The sequence below is a fragment of the Amblyomma americanum genome, chromosome 1, assembly GCF_052857255.1.
Source record: "Amblyomma americanum isolate KBUSLIRL-KWMA chromosome 1, ASM5285725v1, whole genome shotgun sequence".
In the NCBI taxonomy this organism is placed as follows: Eukaryota; Metazoa; Arthropoda; class Arachnida; order Ixodida; family Ixodidae; genus Amblyomma; species Amblyomma americanum.
In genome coordinates, this window is record NC_135497.1 from 531,761,966 (window position 1) to 531,779,643 (window position 17,678).

The following is a 17,678-nucleotide window of genomic DNA, read 5'->3' on the forward strand; positions in this document are numbered from 1 at the left end:
AACAGAAGCAGAAATCTTTGAAAGGTTTTCTTTATCCCCCTTCAATATATTTATCCTCAGTGCTTTCATAATACAGAAATGGGGAGGAGAGAAATGAAACAGTCACGACGTATAAAAGAAATAGAACAAGAGGAAGCGCGATAGATACCAGTAATACTGAAATTAGATAAACACAAATATGGAAATAAAGAATGCACAGTTATACAGAAAAAAGCAAGATGACAAGAGACACATATGAATTATAATCTTTATATTGAGAAACCCCACGTAATGAGTAATATGATTGCAATATTGCCGCCAATTTTGTTATGAAACACGCGCGGTCAATAACTCAGCTGCTGTACATGAAACATCATTCCAAACATGACACGTTTTAAAAAGGAACAGATTCCAGTATGTCACCGCCCTACTCTGAAGAACAGCGACTTTTGTTTCTGGTCTGTGCGAGGTGAGAGAGATGGTGCCCTGAGACCGGTTTTCAAGTGACGATGTAAATTTTGTGAAAAAGACAAGCGCATGAAAGATCGTGGCGAGTAGAGCATAACGAGAGCTTGAGGTTAGAGTTCACGTGTTTTTCTCTAGATGTTCAACGATAATTTTCTAAGATTGAAACAGACCTGTCGCTTCTTCACAACCATCTCCTTTTTTCACTAATGTGATGCTAACGGAATCCAAAACGGAAGCTGTGTGCTCAAGTTTCGAAAGAATAAGTGTAAGGTAAAGTGACATCTTCAATGAAGGTAAAAAAAGGTTTCTGCGGCCGTACCCAAGGATTCGATCATCCTCCAAAATGGCGGCCTTGATATGAAAATTCCAAGAAATTTTGAAAAACAAAGTAAACTTTCTAAGACCGCAATTTTCTTGTAAGAAGTCAAAAACTGATAAATATGGTAAATTAACAAAATTGTCTGGGTCTTTATTCTGGTTAGGGGCAAAATTTCGCTCAAAGCGGATTATAGTTAGAGAATGTATAGTTAGAGCTCTCGGATTTCCGCGTCGAGTTGTTGATGGGACCCATGACGAAGAGCAGATTACAAGGCTCGGAGGGCTGTTTTTTAAGACAAGAGACAATTGCTGGGGCTTTTTTTTACTGATATGCTCATTGGCGACACGAATAGCAGTAAATTTCGCACCAGTCGATTACTTAAAAGCCATGAATGTAGTTGAACACGTGAGGGTGAATGTTCCTGAACAAAGAATCAAATATGTCCAAAACTGATGTTTTAGTAAAATTCACTTTCAAAGCAAAACAAGGTTTTTAAAAGCTGCGAAAATTTATTTTTGAGATAACTGCCTTCGAAGTGAGAAAAAGAGTTTCGTTATAAAATACACTAAAGAATGCAGGCTAATGCATTAATTTTAAGGTCAGCTGTGCGGCCCATTCCCCAAATTAAAGTAACCCCTGGTCAGCCTCAGACAGCCATTGCAGCAAGCAGCGTCCTGGTGAAACACCAAACAGCATGAAAATCTCCGCTCGGGCAATCATGCCATCTTTTTAAGTAAGCATCGCATACTGGATATTTTCAACTCTGGAGAGGAGACCCTCTTGCTCGCTCCAAAAAAACCGCTGAAGTTCCAATTGCCGACAGCAAGAGGTTTGAAGTATAAGAACTTATAGTAGACCGCGAGTCCTACGTAGGGCATTCATGCCAGAATTCAGCACCATGATGGCAACGCGCAGAATAGATGCTTCCATAACCACGTCTCGAGCGTTAGTCACTCCATTACCCGCCAAAAAAAGTGGAAACTGGATATCTCGAATACCCGACCCTGTTCCTTACTGAGTCTGTGGACAAGCACTCGCTAAATCCAAAGTTCGCTTTCATATGCGTTGTGGTTTATCGTATTCGGTTATGGCTATGATAGTTAACTGCTTCGGCGCTGTAATCCGCTGTGCTATTTTTCATCGTTCTGCTTTTCCCCCGTGCTCTTCTGTTGTCGTGCTGTTAGTCCGGAATGCTGCCTTTACGCGTGGTGCCATTTCCCTGTGCTGTTTTGGCGCCATGCTGTTTTTTCTCTTTGCTAGTTTGCCGCTCTGCTGTATTTTGTGCGCTTGTTTTCACGCAAGTATTTTTGTCCTGTGCAGTTCTTTTATGGATCCGTCTAACTATATGCGAGCGTATGAGTAACGTCCACATGTACAACACCTCCATCTACAAAGAGCTATTATATAATTAATCCTTCATGCCCGTGCTAACTTCTTCAAGTAAAGTTTCTTTCCTTGCTGCACTGATGGGATACCTTCCTCCCGATACATACATGCTACATGCATATATATATATATATATATATATATATATATATATATATATATATATATATATATAAATGTATAAACTTATGAAGGAGCTAGCAGTCACCGAAACCAAGGTTGAAAGGGGAATGTTTAATTTTTTTTTAATGTGTGGTGCTAATCAGTGGGATAATGATACTAAGATTAATCTATCGCTTAAAGAAAATTACTTATAAAGCAGCAGAAAAAACAACCATGCCGCCGGTGGGATATATTCCTCCAAGCTTTTTACAGGATGACGTAAGACTTTTCAGATAATCAATAAATATTTATTTGTTAACATATTTATTATTTATACTTTCACTCCTACCAGGGAGACCGAGATATAACTGAAAAACAAAGTAATGTAATCGATCAAGCACCGGCCAGTAACAGTAAACTACAGTATGTCATTGGTACACACTGCTGTTTTAAATATGCGGACAGTAAAAAGAAACTGATGTCGAGATTGCGGTTGACAGCGAGCGTGAGCTGTAAGTAGCATACCCTAAATTCTGCGTGCAAGTGTCTGCGCATGCAGTGCACATAGTAGGATGTTAAAAAGCTACGTACGCTCCGCATGACGTTCCAAACCCTTCTGTTTCATGACGCTCGCAAATCACTCATGCGTCCATTATATTATATAGCTGGGTGCCCTAACTGCGACTCCTCGAGGGTCCAAAGAAAGCTTCCGTTATGTTTTAGAGTGCAGGCGCACGCAAGAAGCTGTAGCCAGTTCGCGCCATCTTGCATATAATAATAAGGTTGCAGCTCATAGTTTATATTTCAGCCCGTCGCTGAAAAGATTGTTTTTATGGCACTCTTTATATGCCTCTTTGGCCACCCTTGTTATATAGTAGCGACACGTTGAAACTCCACTCTCTTTACTGCTACTGTGTACGCTGTCCTGAAGACAATGTCTGGATGAGTTTTGCTATCTGAAAGTCTTTTTTCGCAAGCTAATAACGCTAACACAGCACTCCCAAGGATAAAAAACACAACTGAAAAGATTACCCATCCCGGAAATGTAGCGCAGCATTTCAACTCCTGTAAAGAAAGATGTTAATCGCTGAAAAAACATATGCAGTAAGCCATGTAAGAGATTTGGAAGAAATATTTTTTATCTTTTAGTGCAACTGCAGAATAAAGAAAGTTTTTAAGCGATCCATCGGCCGCATGCACTAAAAGCGAGATCCAATTGTGAGGAAATAGGCAGTGTAAAACTGATTGGTTGCACGCATAACATTGCTTGTGATGGTGTTTTCTGGATACATGTTTTACAACGTGTCATCAAAAGGTAATAAACATTCGTAAATTTTTGCTCATGGCGTTTGTCCTTGTGTTCATTTATGTTCTGCAGCCCAAGCAGTGCGTAAATTTCAACTTTTTGGAAGCATTCATAAGAGGTGGGAGTCCTGAGTGTCACTTCAACGCGACTGGTGCGCTACTAAAATGGAAAGCAACTTGCGAACAGGTGCTTACGCCTAGAGAGAATACCTTATGGGCAATGAAATAAACACAAAATCTTTTTACGTCATCACATTCGATTGGATGTGGAGTTATGAGACAGCTAGCTAGGCTACGAAAACGGTTCACTTCAATTGTTTTTAATAAAGAACAGATTGTATGATCATTTATTTCGGTTTGAATAAATATGCATAACTGAGATAGTAATTTCAGCCCGATCAAAACGCACGACAGAATTTTTTGTCGCGCATCTGTCGCGCGACAAAATTTTGTGTCGCAAGACAAGCTGTCTTGTCGTGCCTTGTGTCGTGCGACAAACTTCGTGTCGTGGGTTCTTTCGCGCGACAAAGTTGTTTGTAGTAGGTTCTGCCGCACGACAGACATCTTTCCTGCATTTTGTCGTGCGAAGAAGGTCCCTGTCGCAGCATTTGTCGCGCGACAGGTTTCTGTCGCAGGTACTGTCACGCGACAGTGTGAGTCGTGCCGTGCGACAGAGATTGCGTGCCTCAGCAAAGTTGCCTGTCGTGGGTTCAGTCGCGCGACAGACTTCTAGCGCGCCTCTTTTCACGCGACAAAAGTACCTGTAGTGCGGCCTGTCGCGCGACACAACTGCTTGTCGTGGGATATGCCGCGCGACAGATACCTGTCGTGGGATGAGTCACGCGACAGATACCTGTCGTGGATTGTGCCGCGCGATAGATACCTATCGTGGGATGCGTCATACGACAGACTCCTGGTGAGGGTAATTATTTTACTGCAGAATTCTAGAAATACTGTCGTGCGGTCGTGTGACAGCGATAGGATCAAATTGGCCAAAGATGCTTCAAAGCGCGTTCACTGTGGCGAGTCGCGAAGAGGATGCGAGGTGCTCTGGTCTGTTGGTGACGGGCACCGAGCGAAATGAAGTGCTCATTCACATTGGCAAATCGAGTTTTGAACTCGCTTCCCGCGACCTGGCTCTCTCACCGAACGAGAATTGGCTTAGAGGAGAGGCACTGCTCGAGCACTCACCTAATTCCCTTCTGTTCCCACATGACAATGTGACGAAAGTAGTGCATGCTCAAGGGTATAATGCGGCTTTGAAAGCCCAAAAAGCTGTATTACAAGCGGCGAAGCCAGCGGTGCCTGCGTATCCGCATGCTCTTGCGGTGGCGGCATGTAGCTGCAGCCACGACAGCGCCTGCACACCAATCGATGTGCGCAAGTCGAATGGCGCTACTGAAAGTCAGTGCCCTCTTGGCTTCTGTGACATGTTCAAGCCATGTAACATAATGTACCGCTACTACTATATGCGCAGAAAAAACCAAGGACACTTCTATGCGTCGCGGAAAAGAATGTCGTTAATCGTCAATCAGGGAAAATACTCGCCATAATCATCCGGCTACACAAAGGCAGCATGTGTGTACATGCACGCAGTTCTCTGTATAAATGTTCAAAGCAACCCCGATATCATTTTTCCGCGCGTTTCAGTTTTAAGAGCGTCATCTCTTACTACTTACGTTTGTCAAGGACACGTCTGTCTGCAGCGAAGGTCAAATTAGCCAAGACAGTTACCACACTATATCACATAGCAACAGCGGGCGCGTAGAGCCTCAGTTGTCACAGATACCTTCGATCCGTTTTACATATGCCAGTATTGCGGCTATCGAAATGGAACCCCGGGGACCCCCATTTGCATCAAATTTGGGGGCCGCCCGTTTGACGCATAACGATCGAAGTGGTGTCATTTGACTTGTCATGTTCCGGAGGATAAAATAAATATTTAGATGAAGCCCAAAATATGTGTGGGATTCGCACCGACGACCTTTTCGCCCCCAAACCGTGCATTCCGGGGACTTCCAGACAGCCATAATGCCTAATCGTTTGTCGCAGAGAGTTCCGGATGCAGTCAAACAATTCATCTTGTTGTAATGAACACGTTTATAAAATTCGTTAACTGATATATAAGGAGGAAACATACCGGATATAGCGAAGGTGGCTGTAAATCGCAATAGTAGTGCAAAATATTTGAAGTAGATTACGCTGCTTGTATCTTAGAACGAATGTTTCCGAAACGAAATGCCCTCAGATGTTTGTATTTTGTCTTCTCCACGTTTGCTGAGCACCCCGATCTAGCACCCCGATCTAAACACTTGAAGCTCTCGTAGCTAACGCTCTTAAATCCAACGCTCATGCAGTGTTGGCGGATAATTTTTTTTAGCGGCAGTGACGTGGTGCTTAACATAAAATAGCAAAAAAAAATACTTTATGATGTCGTTCATTGCCTTCACTGAAAATTTCATGACGGTGACACGAAAATGTCGCTAATTATAGAGAACAGCGTATGCAGCCGAAAGTGAAATGCGGCGGCCGGCGAGTGTGACCCGATTTGATTCTCGGTCGAAATAAGAATAAATTTTTGTGACTGACGTCAATCACGCACTTTCAAAAGTTTCGCCTGCTTTGACACAGTCTAGCTCCTGTGCACCCGCGCTCGGTCCTCTAAACTGTTCTGGTCCCAGTGTGATTGTGTGCCATGACAATCTGAGCGAACAGGAGGATGTCTGGGGGTTTTGATGTGCACCACGGCCATACAGTTGAGCGACATGATAACGTACGGGCGCGGCATGCCAGCCTGAATACCGGCCGCCAGCGTCAGAACCATGCGACAGTAATGTTTGTTCAAGTCCATTCTAAGCCGTCGGATGGAGTATCGTTGGCCAATATCGTGTCGTTGGTAGAAGCGATAACAGGAATACAAACAAATGTCTCCCCACGGCGCCTGTAATTGCTGCTGCTCAATCGCGGCTCCCATGGCCTCAGCTGGGCTCCGCTCCTGAAGGTGTCGCGGAAACCGAGCATATCTTTGTTTTACTATGAGACGAGGTTCACAGTAAAGCGATGACGAGAGAAGCACCTCAGCGCTAGCCAGTTTCGAAGTGCACTCAGCTACTGCATCGATGCGAAACCGGCTAGGCTTAGCGACGACTACGGCAGCCAGGGGGTAGCGCGTAGTTCATTGCCTGGCGCGCGCGCGGGCGGCGTCGTTCCCGAAAGCTCGCCTCGCTCACTCCCGCTGGCTCACTGATTGGCTCAACAGCTTGCGACCTTCACTCGGAAGGCTGGAAAATCGAGAAGCGAGCGACTGGCGCTGCGACTGAGCGATACTTTATGCCCACGCTTGCACTACTGGTGAACAACATTTAGCGCACATATGCTTGGGTTATCGGCTGCTTTGCGGCGAGTCTTAGTTAAGATCGTCCGCGACGCCATCGTCACCGTCCGTGACGCACAGGCTGAGAACTTCAATTCCAGTACGTGCCGAAACAACCCGTATTTTTCGTAACGATACGAGCTCGAAAACATGCCTGCTTCGATGCGCTAGTGGGCTCTTGCTTGTTAAACTACACGCGATCAGGATGCGGCGAGTGCTAGCCACTGTTGCATATTAGCTAAAGTGAGACGCAAGTATCGACGTAGTTTCGTAACGCAGTTGATATCAAAGCACTCCGCTTGTACTGGTCACCGATTAAGCTGTTAAGTTTTATGATCTCCGGTGAGCGTGCCAGTTTCGCGCAAATTAATGCATCGCAGCTACTCTCGATCGTGCCAATTGCGTTCAACTAATCCACGATATTCGCCAGCTCGAGATACGGCGCTTTTCTTCGCTGTTTTTGTCGCAACTTAGTGATTTTATCTGGCATCAAACGAAATTGCATTCTGTCAACACCGTCGTCTGCTCCGTCGTCTGCTAGGGCATCCGGGTCACTTCAGGGGATCACAGGATCGCAGCTTCTACAAACGACATGCCAGAAAAAGTAACTGAAAGCGCTTTAGTATTCTTAAATAATCTAAAAATAATTTAAAATAAATGCAGTGTCTTTGTTGTGAAGATAATATAAGTATTCATGGTTTAAAACACAAATTTTTTTGTCGTTGTAATTTTTCACCGACACGAAAGCGCAGCCGTCGGCGCCATTGCAGCGCAACCGACACATCGTGTTTTGTATTATTTGCCTCTTTGCGGCATTGCTTGAGTACTTGTACGGCGGACACGTGTGAAGAACTCATTCAATAGGAAGGTGAGCGGGAGTGTGTTTTGGAAGCCGACGACCAGGATTTTGGCCTGTCAACATTGGCGAGTTTCAACGGGTAAGCCATGAAGAGTGCTGCGACGTCTTTTCATCTGTTAGGGGAACGAAGACTCCTGCGTCGTTTTACTAAGCCTGGATGAATCGCATGGCCGGTGAGTCCCGCTCTGCGTTTCTTTGCTAATGATCTGTATTCACACGCGCTATTTGTATGCGGCTATATAGGGATGTGAGTGGAGGCAGTCCGCCTGCGGTTGCCGCAGCTATAATGCGGCGCCAAAAAAGCAGGGCCTATATCCTGCATGACAAGTGTTGTTCTCATTGTCTTTATGTGCATTTATTACTCGCGTGCCGTGGTAAATAAAAATGGCACCAGATATCACAACAGAGTTACGCTTTCGCTTGCTAGCGCTTCGACAGTCGGTGCAAAAGCATGGATTTGCACTGCGTAGAAGACGATGAGCGAGAAGTGCCGCGCGGCGGAGCGCTCGCGCTAGGCCAGCTGCGATCAGACACCGCACTATTTTGCTCAGGGTTAGTACTCATCGGATTAGTGCTTGTGCCTTAATATGCGTCATACTAAATTTTGAGACAGTGATCGCATGCGAAAGGCTAGTTCATATTCATCGCCTTGTCATTTGTAAACTTGTCTGCTTCCCCAGTAGAACAGGATTTGAGGCAGTGTTATGTCAAAGTTAGATCAATCTTGCGTGTCCTGAGCTGTAAAAGTTGATGCTTCCTCTCCTTCTGAGCACTGCGAGCTGTCGGATATGCAACTGCACAATTATTTAGGATTTCTACCTTTTTGCTATATCCCTCGCTTTTGTGGCCCGCATTCAAGTCGTTCGCCATTGCCGATGGTTTTTTGTTACTTATTTTCGCTTTGTTATTTATTCTTGGTTGCGTGCCATCAGCTATGGTGCCGGCGATTCTCCGAGCTCGGAACTCTTCCCAGGCACGGGATCCTACCCACAGACCTCCCTTCGCCGCACTCACGAGTGTTCTTTGGTATTTTTTTTGTTTCTCCTGCCTTTACTTGCTTTGCCAGTCGACAAATTTGTGCAGCTTTTAATTGTATGCAGATTTGTTAAATGCGCTAGCAATTTTTCTATGATGCCAAGCTGTGCTGTGAGATATCAAGCTTCTTGCTAGTGAAGGCATGCTTTTTTCCATTCTCTCTTCTCATTTAACCAAGGCAGACTGGTTGCAACTTTCAATTTAATACCTAGACATTGGTGCAAGGCACCATGATAGGAATTAATGAAAACCTGCACATCCTATATTCAAATTGGTGTGCGGTATTTCAGCCAGCTCATGTTTCAGTGTGGTTATAACAGTCATTGTGACTCTTCTCAATGAATGTATATGGGTGCATTACATAAAATCTGTTCATTTGTTTTGTCATGGGCTAGCTCATTGGTTTTTATTTACTTATGTTACTTCTAAGTTTAGTTTTTAAAGCAGTAGACGATTTCCTCTCTTGTCATTCATGACATGGCTACAGCCACTGACAGCTGTTGCTCTGGATGTATTTATTTGCAGTTGCCAGCGGCCAGCATCTATTGGGCTATGCGTGCTTCCTGCCTTCGGCTGTGTCATCCCTCCTGATCCGTTCATGGTAGTTATTCTTTTTCAGTGATGCATATCTTAGCTGCCTATTTAGAAAAATATTTTCAATATAGGCTTGCAGCTAGGTTTAGGAATGCATGAAACTCTACATGCACTTCACAGCAGTACCTCAGCTTATAATTACCGGAACTGTAGACTTGTACAAAATATAGTCGCTGATGTAGCTCTTGACGCAGCTGCTGTTAGCATAAACGTGCTTTGACATTGCACACCTGTTGCCTGGTATGCATATGTGTCCTCGAAAAGGACCTATATGTTCATTTATCCCTTTAAAAGCATTGTGCTCTACAATGATGGTTTACCAGTATTTCTGACGCAGAGACCAAATTGTCAGTCAGTAATGCAACATTGCACGATGACATCAATCCTTGTATGGTATAGCATCCTTGCAAAGCACTGGGCAAGCTGCAGTCAGCACAGATTTATTGCTGGTTTATTGCCATAGCATATGGTTATACTGCGCAGTTTGTACCTCAACCTTTTTATTGCTGTATACTTCAAAAAGTTTAAAATTAGTTGAAGGAAAATTCAAGGAAATGTAACAGTAACTGTCTCACATTTTGGTGGACACTTGAACCGTGATATAAGGGAGGGATATAGAAGGAAAGTAATGAAGAGCTGATGCCCATGTTAGATGCCCCTCTTTAGTTAAACATACCTCGCAATAAACACATTTGGTGCAAAACAAACATGGGACTTGCACGCTCACAAGCACCCTCATGTCAGTAAAACAAAGTGCCAATGTTGCCGTACTTTAGAGCTTTGCTCCTAAAAGGGCAGCTGCCTGCTGCTCAAAGTTGAGAGCAAAAATATGCCTACTTTTCCTCATGTGCAGTCTGCGGTGCTGGTGCCATTTGCAATGGTGATTGACATTGAGTTGCATGATGCTCAGTCTGTTCCTGGAGTTAGTCATTTTTTCTGTCGTGTGAATGTGCTGTTAAAATTAGTGCAGAACAATGGTTCTCTAGTTCATTTTAGGTAACTGTCTCCTGTGCCACATGCTACCACCCTTTTTTCTCAAATTTCCTAATCTCATTTAGCCACCTTATTGCCACCCATTCATGCATTCACCTACTCTTGGAATCCTCCCAGTGTTTTAGTGTCGTATTGCTTATATCTTCTCTGCATTACACATGCACTGCACTTCCTCTTTTTTTGATTTAGTCAAGATATCTCTGTTCCTGTTTCTTGCATAAGCATAAGAGGCGACTCAAGTGCACCATCTGGGCTTGTGATGCAATGTGTAGGGTGCTTCGTTTTTGGGTAAAACTTGGTTTCTTCCTACTGTTGCACCAAAAAAGATTCCTAAAGATCAGGTTCAACCCAATTTCTGTGCAAATGTGCCTGTAAGAAAGTGTGGTTTGAAGGTGCACAAATACGAAGAGCTGCTGGAGTGTAGTGGATGTCACATAATTCTTCTGACAGATTTTTTAAACAATTCTGGTTATTTTATTTCTCTTTTAATGTTTATTGTTTGTCGGTTGCTTATAATTTTTCGATAAACTGAAAACTACATGTACTGACTGGTATTTCATTCCAGTAATTATACCCATTATTATGAAGCTGTGTTGGAAGGTAGCTGTGCATTTAGTATGCGTGCTTTGAATTTCAGTGATTGTTTCTGCAATGCGAAATGGAGGACAGGTCTCTGCTGTGCGAGTTTTTTGCAGTGGAGTGAAAGTAGCCGGAGAAGCATTTGCTACTGTGTCACCCAGCCAAAAGTTCCCCCACAGACCACTGAGCTTCTGAATACCTATGGCTTAAAGCTCGAAGCTCTGGTTGCCCTTTCCGAGGTTTTCTGCATTAACGAGTGCAAGCCCAAGGGCTCAGAGCTAACAAGCATTTGAAACCATAGACCTATACACAGTAGTACTGGGGCCGTGCAGCAAGTCAGTGTGAATTAGGTCGCGATAAATATGGTTTACTGTAGAAAGCTAGTGTGAAAAAATAGTTGCGCTCACAGAAACCGCTGTTTATATTTAGTCGGTCATTGAAACAAAGCAATGCATGTAAAATTTTATATCACTGATCCCTCAATTTTTTCCAACTAAAGACCAAGAGTTGGATGGAAGTTGTGCAAGCCACCAAGTTGCGTGTGATTTTTGCCAGGGACCTGGAGCAGGCTGGGAAATTAGTGGATGGCCAGTGGTATTCACTCAGTCAGGCAAGCTTTTTCTGTAAGTACAGTTTTTGGCATGGCATTGCTTAGGAACGCATGCACTAATCTGACTACTCTATGCCCGCCCATGCTTCAAGAATAATGAAGTACATGAAAAAAATTGATTGCCGAAAAAAAATTTCCGGTTCTGTTATGTTTTTTCAGGAAAGTAATTGCCATTTAAAGGGCTGTGAAAACCTTAAAAGTTATTATGTGCTTGTTGTGGCTTTTTTTTCAAATTTCTTCCACGTCTATGTTGGCCTGACCTTGTAGCTTGTCTGCATGAGATTGGCTGCTACCTACAGTTTGCTTTTTTTTGCTCCTTTATTGCCTGTCACAATCTTTACTTTGCGTGGCAGTGTCATGCAGTTTGGGAAGTAATCTGATCTTATTTCTGCATTGGCCTGTAGTGCAAGCTTTTGCATGTGGGGCAGGTTTATGGTGTCCTTTTGTTTGCTGTAACTGCAGTTTGGCCATGAGGGTTAGAGGCTTAGTCCTTTTTTTATTTTGATGCAGTGTCATATACTTCATGCATAAATTAATGAAGTAAGCACTATATTTTGTAATAAATGAACATTCATTAAAGCTGTGGCCATTATTAGTGCACTTGACTCTAAAATGGCTTTCTTTCGGCATTCAGTATTACATCTTAAAACCAGCCGGAAGACACAAAACAGGAGAAGAGATGAGCACAAGATGAGGCTGGTCTAACAACTGAAATTTTATTGAAGGAAAGTGGCAAAAGAAGACCTGCAAAGAGATTCAAGCACGCAAGACCCCAAAGCAGTGAGAGGGCAGAAAATAACCGAAAGGCACTGACGTACTAGTAAACCATCTAAAAAAGTAATTCCTTACAGTGAAGGTTCACCGACGGTTTAGCCAGGCACTTGATTTTAGCCTTACTGATGTAGTAAGCCTCAACTATATCAGGACAGATTTATCACTTCCCTAAACCACTGATGTGCCGCAGAAATCAGGCGAGCAAAGAGAAAGGTCGTCCTCCGATTGCATTCACGAGATTGAACGCGCAGTGTCAGGTGAAAATTCGCCTTCCTCTCTATACAGTGAAAGTGCTCTCAGCCAGGCGCACATTCAGATATGTGCTTGTCTGCCCATAGTAGTTTCAGCTACGAGGCAGTGGAATGCAAAAAAGCGGTTTACTTTTGCAAGTGGTGAACATTTTTTATCTGCCACTGTGCATAGCGGACGATTACCCGTAGTTGTATTAAGCCTAGTTTGAACAAAGAAGCAAAGGGCTCCTACCTTACTTTTAGCGGTCAAGACAACAGCAACATCATACTTTGGTGCAACTTTCTTGGGATGGTGCGAAATGGCGTGAAGGTAAGGTATAGAGCCCGTCTTTTTGAGCTGCTCAACTACGTCAGCATCATGTGAACGGTGTTCCGTTCTCTCGAGAGAGTAAAAACACACTCTGACACGTGCGCAAGATTGGCAAGTGGGAACCCAGGTGCCATTGGCTTGGATACCTGCTCCGAGAATACATTCTAAACACTGTGATGGCATGACTTCCATAAAGCAGTCGTGATGCATGTGATTGCCAACCTGTCCTTCACCAGCCTCGAGTGGTTCAACTCGTAGCTAAGAGGCTTCCTGATCTTGGGCTTTGGCGCCAACATATGTGGTGATCCGCAAAGCGCAGATCTAAGTCAAGAAGCTACAAACGGTTATTCTTAGTGAAATTGAGACCTGTTACCACCGGCCGACCTCTCCGCCTTTCTTTCATTAAAATTCCCTTTCTCTCTCTCTCTCTTGTGCCAACTTATCTGAGCCCTCCTTGTGCAAAAAAATTAGGTAGCTATCAACATAACGAAATGCTACTATGCCGAGGCCTTCCAAACAGGGCTTTGATGCGGTATCGACTCTGGACAGAAGAATGTCGCGGAGGAACAGTGCAACCTGGGACCCTCTGCATATGCCTGATTTCTGATGTAAATACTGCCTTGCCAACCCACAAAAGTGGAGTTCTGAGGATTTTTGTGGAGTTCTAGTTTCTTGTGGACAGCAACCTGGGCAGGTGCTCTGCAGTGAGCATCGACATGGAGGGGCTGCACTATTCATTGTCACATGATATACCTCTGAGGTATGTGCAAACTGCATCAGGGTGAACAATGAACATGCTTTTACAGATGATTGTGTGATTTCGGTTGCTGGCTTCTTGGGGCTGTTGTCCTTTTACTGCAAACCCGCATTTGTCAGTTGGCAGGGCGGTATTTACACGCAGGTCGTACCTTTGCTCAGCAACATTTTTTTGTCTAAAGTCAATAAGGCATTAGAGCCCTGTTTGGAAGACCTTGGCATAGTAGCATTTCGTTATGTTCATGACTAATTTTTCTGGACATAGAAGGCTCAGATAAGTTGGCACAAGATGTTTTAGGAGTCTTTAAGGCATGCGGTCAAGGCCTGTCTTTTACATCAGAATTGTCTAAGCAGAACCGTTAGCAGTTTCTTGATGCAGACTTGCGCTTTGTGGACGAATATGTTAGTCGGGGCTACAGCTAAAGGTCGGGGAAGGCTCTTTTTAGCTACGAGTCGGACCACTCGTTGTTGGGAAAGGATGGTGAAGAGGTGTATTTGTCGCTGGTTAAGGTCAGTAAAGATGGAAACACTTGATGGGTGTGCAATCGTGTGCATGACATCAACTTTAGATAAGTCATGCCATAACTGCTGAGGACGCATTCTTGTAGCAGGTTTCCAAGCAGCTGGGTTCCCACTTGCCCATCTCAACAACCTGTCATAGTATGTTTTCACTCGCTTGAGTGTAAGGAGCACATACTCCGATGATGCTGATACACCTTACCTCCACACTATTTCACAGTCTCAAGAAAGTCGCGGGAAAGCGTAAGCGGAGGCTTTTGCGCCGCTATTAAAAAGGCTTGATAAAACTTGGTACTTGTCCACAATGGACAGTGTCACAAAAAAAGGTTCACCACTTGCAAAAGTAATGGAGTTTATTGCGTTCCACTGCCTTATGGCTGCAACTAATATGGGCAGACAGGCAGATATTTGAATTTGCACTTCACTGAGCACTTTCACTCTATAGGGGGAAGGCAAATTCTAATCTGGCACTGTATGCTCAATCTTGTGAATGCAAATCTGAGGACGACATGTCTCTTTGCACGCCTAATTTCCACGACACATCGGTGGTTTATGGAAGGGATAAATCGGTCGGTAGATAGTTGAGGCTTACTACATCGGTAAGGCTAAGGACACGTGTGGCTAAGCCATCGAAAAACCTTCACCGTAAGGAATTTGCTTTTTTAGATGATTCATTATATGCCAGTGACCTTTGATTGCACTTCGCCCTTTCACTGCTTTGGGTTATTGTGCGCTTGTATCTGTTCGCGGGTCTCCTTTTGCGGCTTTCCTTCAATGATACCGCCGCAGTGGCTCAGTGGTTATGGCGCTCGGCTGCGGTGGCAAAAGCACAACATTGCCTTCGGGCCTTTTCATTTATATTACGATTGGCTTAAGCCTTTGATACTTAAGTGGTACAGGCAGGAGCTTATTGGTTTACGTTTTTTTATGGCAGCTCCACCATACTCTTTGTCCCAAAAGACGCAGGTTCGATCCTGGCCGCACCAGTCAAATTTCAATGGAGGCGAAATTTTAGAGGCCCGTGTACTGTGGCGTTGTCAGTGCACGCTAATGAACCCCAGGTGGTCGAAATTTCTGGAGCCCTCCACTACGGCGTCCCTCATAGCCCGAGTCGCTTTGGGACGTTAAACCCTCACAAATCAAATAATCAAAATCTTCCATTAAATTTTTGTTAGTCCCGCCTCTTGAGCTCATGTCTTCTTGTGTGTTCTGGCTGGTTTTAAGGTGAGTCAGTACCAACTCGGCCAGTCATAAGCCTTGTTCAGTATTACAACATTTTGAATAAAGTGAGAAGTTCACTAGGCTATGTTGCCGGGGATGGTGTCCGCAGCAGTTGTGGGCAACTCAGAAGAGATAGCGTCATACGATTGGTTGTGTAATTGGCAGAGGATGATGTGAGGATGCTGCTCGAAAAGAAAATTTCATAATCGGATAATTATTTACAGCCAAAAATGTCCAAAAAGTGGCTGGGCCAGAGAAAAAGTGCCGCGAAATTTGAAAACGCTGAAAGTAGGTGGAGCTAGCGTAGTGCCAAGTTTGAAAAACTGGAAGTATGGACAAAGCCAAAGCTTGGCGCCAAGTTTGAAAACTCGAAATGAGCAATCACGTGACCAGTAATAAGTGTCCTATACTTAACCAGGAGATAGGAAAAAGAATGATAAATTAGGTAATTATTGAGAAGCGAAAGGCAATGAACGCGTGATTAGACTGGGCGGGTATTCAGTGAGTGGGCTGGAACGATCCGTGGAGGGAAATTTGAAAACTCGAAATCGTTGCCGGGATGAAATGAGGGTAAAATAAGAGTTAATTGATAACCAATCAAGTCAACAAGAAAACAACCATGGCGCCAAATTTGAAAGGCGACCAGTGTCGAGGAAGCATCAACGCTTTCACATTTTTTTTGCGCAGGTAGCAGCGGTGATCTCTATTTTTTGTTTTTTTCAGCCAAGACAAAAACCATTTTTCTTGGCTCATGGGCGATGTATCTAGAAACCTGCGGCCAGGACAACGCTGGACAGCATGCATCAGCAAGCTCGAAAAAAAAGCACGAAACAGTAAATAAATATTGATCATTTTCATTTTAATTCTAGTGGTTTTGTGCACGAATTACTCTGGAATGCACAAAGCTTGTGTTAATTGACAGGCGACCATTAACAAGCTGTGCATTTTTGTGCATAGCCTACTCCAGAACACAAATCCTGTGTTACTTGACAGGTGACAGTAACGACTGTTACACAGTGTACGAGCACTACACAAGACACACTACAGAAGACAAGGCAAACTACAGAAGACAAGACAGACTACACAAGACATGCCCAAAATACGACAATACTACAGACTACAGAAATTTTCTGTCTTAAAATCCTGTAGTGCGTTTTGACTGGGAGTGCTCGTACAAACACGCTCGGTTCGCATTTTAAAGTAGTCTTCTTAAGCAATCGGTTCGACCACCGTATTCAGACCTCGCGGCAACAGCAGCTGCACTCCCCAAGTCCATTGATATGCGTATGCCATTCATGTGTGCAATTTAGCTGCTCTGCCATAAGGAACCCGTTGTTGCAAAGCAAATAACGCAACGCGAGTGAAACAGTGGAAGCTACTTACATTATAACTCCATTCTAACTAGCTTGAATTTATGGTTTTATGGAGGTTTTAACGTCCCAAAGCGACTCAGGCTATGAGAGACGCCGTAGTGAAGGGATCCGGAAATTTCGACCAACTTGGGTTCTGTAACATTCACTGACATTTCGCTTTCAACGAAATGCGACCGCCGCGGCCGGAATCAAACCTGCATCTTTCGGGTCAGAAGCTGCGAGACATATCCACTGGCCACCGCGCCGGCACCTAACTAGCTTAAGTCTAACTTAAGTTAACTTTTCCTGTTTTCCGTTTACTTCACATGTTACACTGCAGTAAGCTTCAATAATCAGACAGCCTAGGCTATCTGAAACCGTTCGGTGTTTAGTGAGCAAGAATTGTGAGTAGATTTATTTGGTGTTGTAGTGATCGTTTCAGTGAAAGGAAGTTTTGTTCGATGTCCAAATTCTATGGCAAAAAACTAAAACTATATCCCTACTGTCCTTTAGACACTTTAGTTCGTATTTTTTAATGCATATCCATTGTATTGCTTTGTTTGCAGTTACGTGTCGTCACAAGTTTTTCAATACGATAACGTTTGGTACGGTTTCAGTCATAAGAAAAATAATGGCTGCATTAGAGAGAGCATCAAAAAATCTAGCAGAGGAAACCATGAGGTACATGTGGGGTAAATAGTCAATTATATAGCGCCAAAAATGTCCAAAAAGAGGGCGGCGCCGGAGCAAAAGTGGCACCAAGCTTGAAAACACCGGAAGTGAGCGGAGCTAAAGCGCGGCACCAAATTTGAAAACTAAGCATAGCACCAAGATTGAAAACACGAAATGGGCAATGATGAAACTTGATTATTTAGGCAAAGAGAGGCGAGGAC

At 43.9% G+C, this 17,678-nt stretch overlaps 1 protein-coding gene and 1 long non-coding RNA gene across 2 annotated transcripts in view; both read left to right on the forward strand.

Annotated features, from left to right (window-relative positions):
- Nucleotides 1-17,678, forward strand: part of LOC144107624 (uncharacterized) — a 147,612-nt gene that overhangs the window by 96,235 nt on the left and 33,699 nt on the right. The gene's annotated exons all lie outside the window — the stretch shown is intronic.
- Nucleotides 6,804-16,257, forward strand: LOC144107617 (uncharacterized). Its single transcript, XR_013309333.1, has 4 exons — nt 6,804-8,817; nt 9,352-9,427; nt 11,548-11,615; nt 16,157-16,257. It is a non-coding gene; the product is annotated as an uncharacterized LOC144107617 (long non-coding RNA).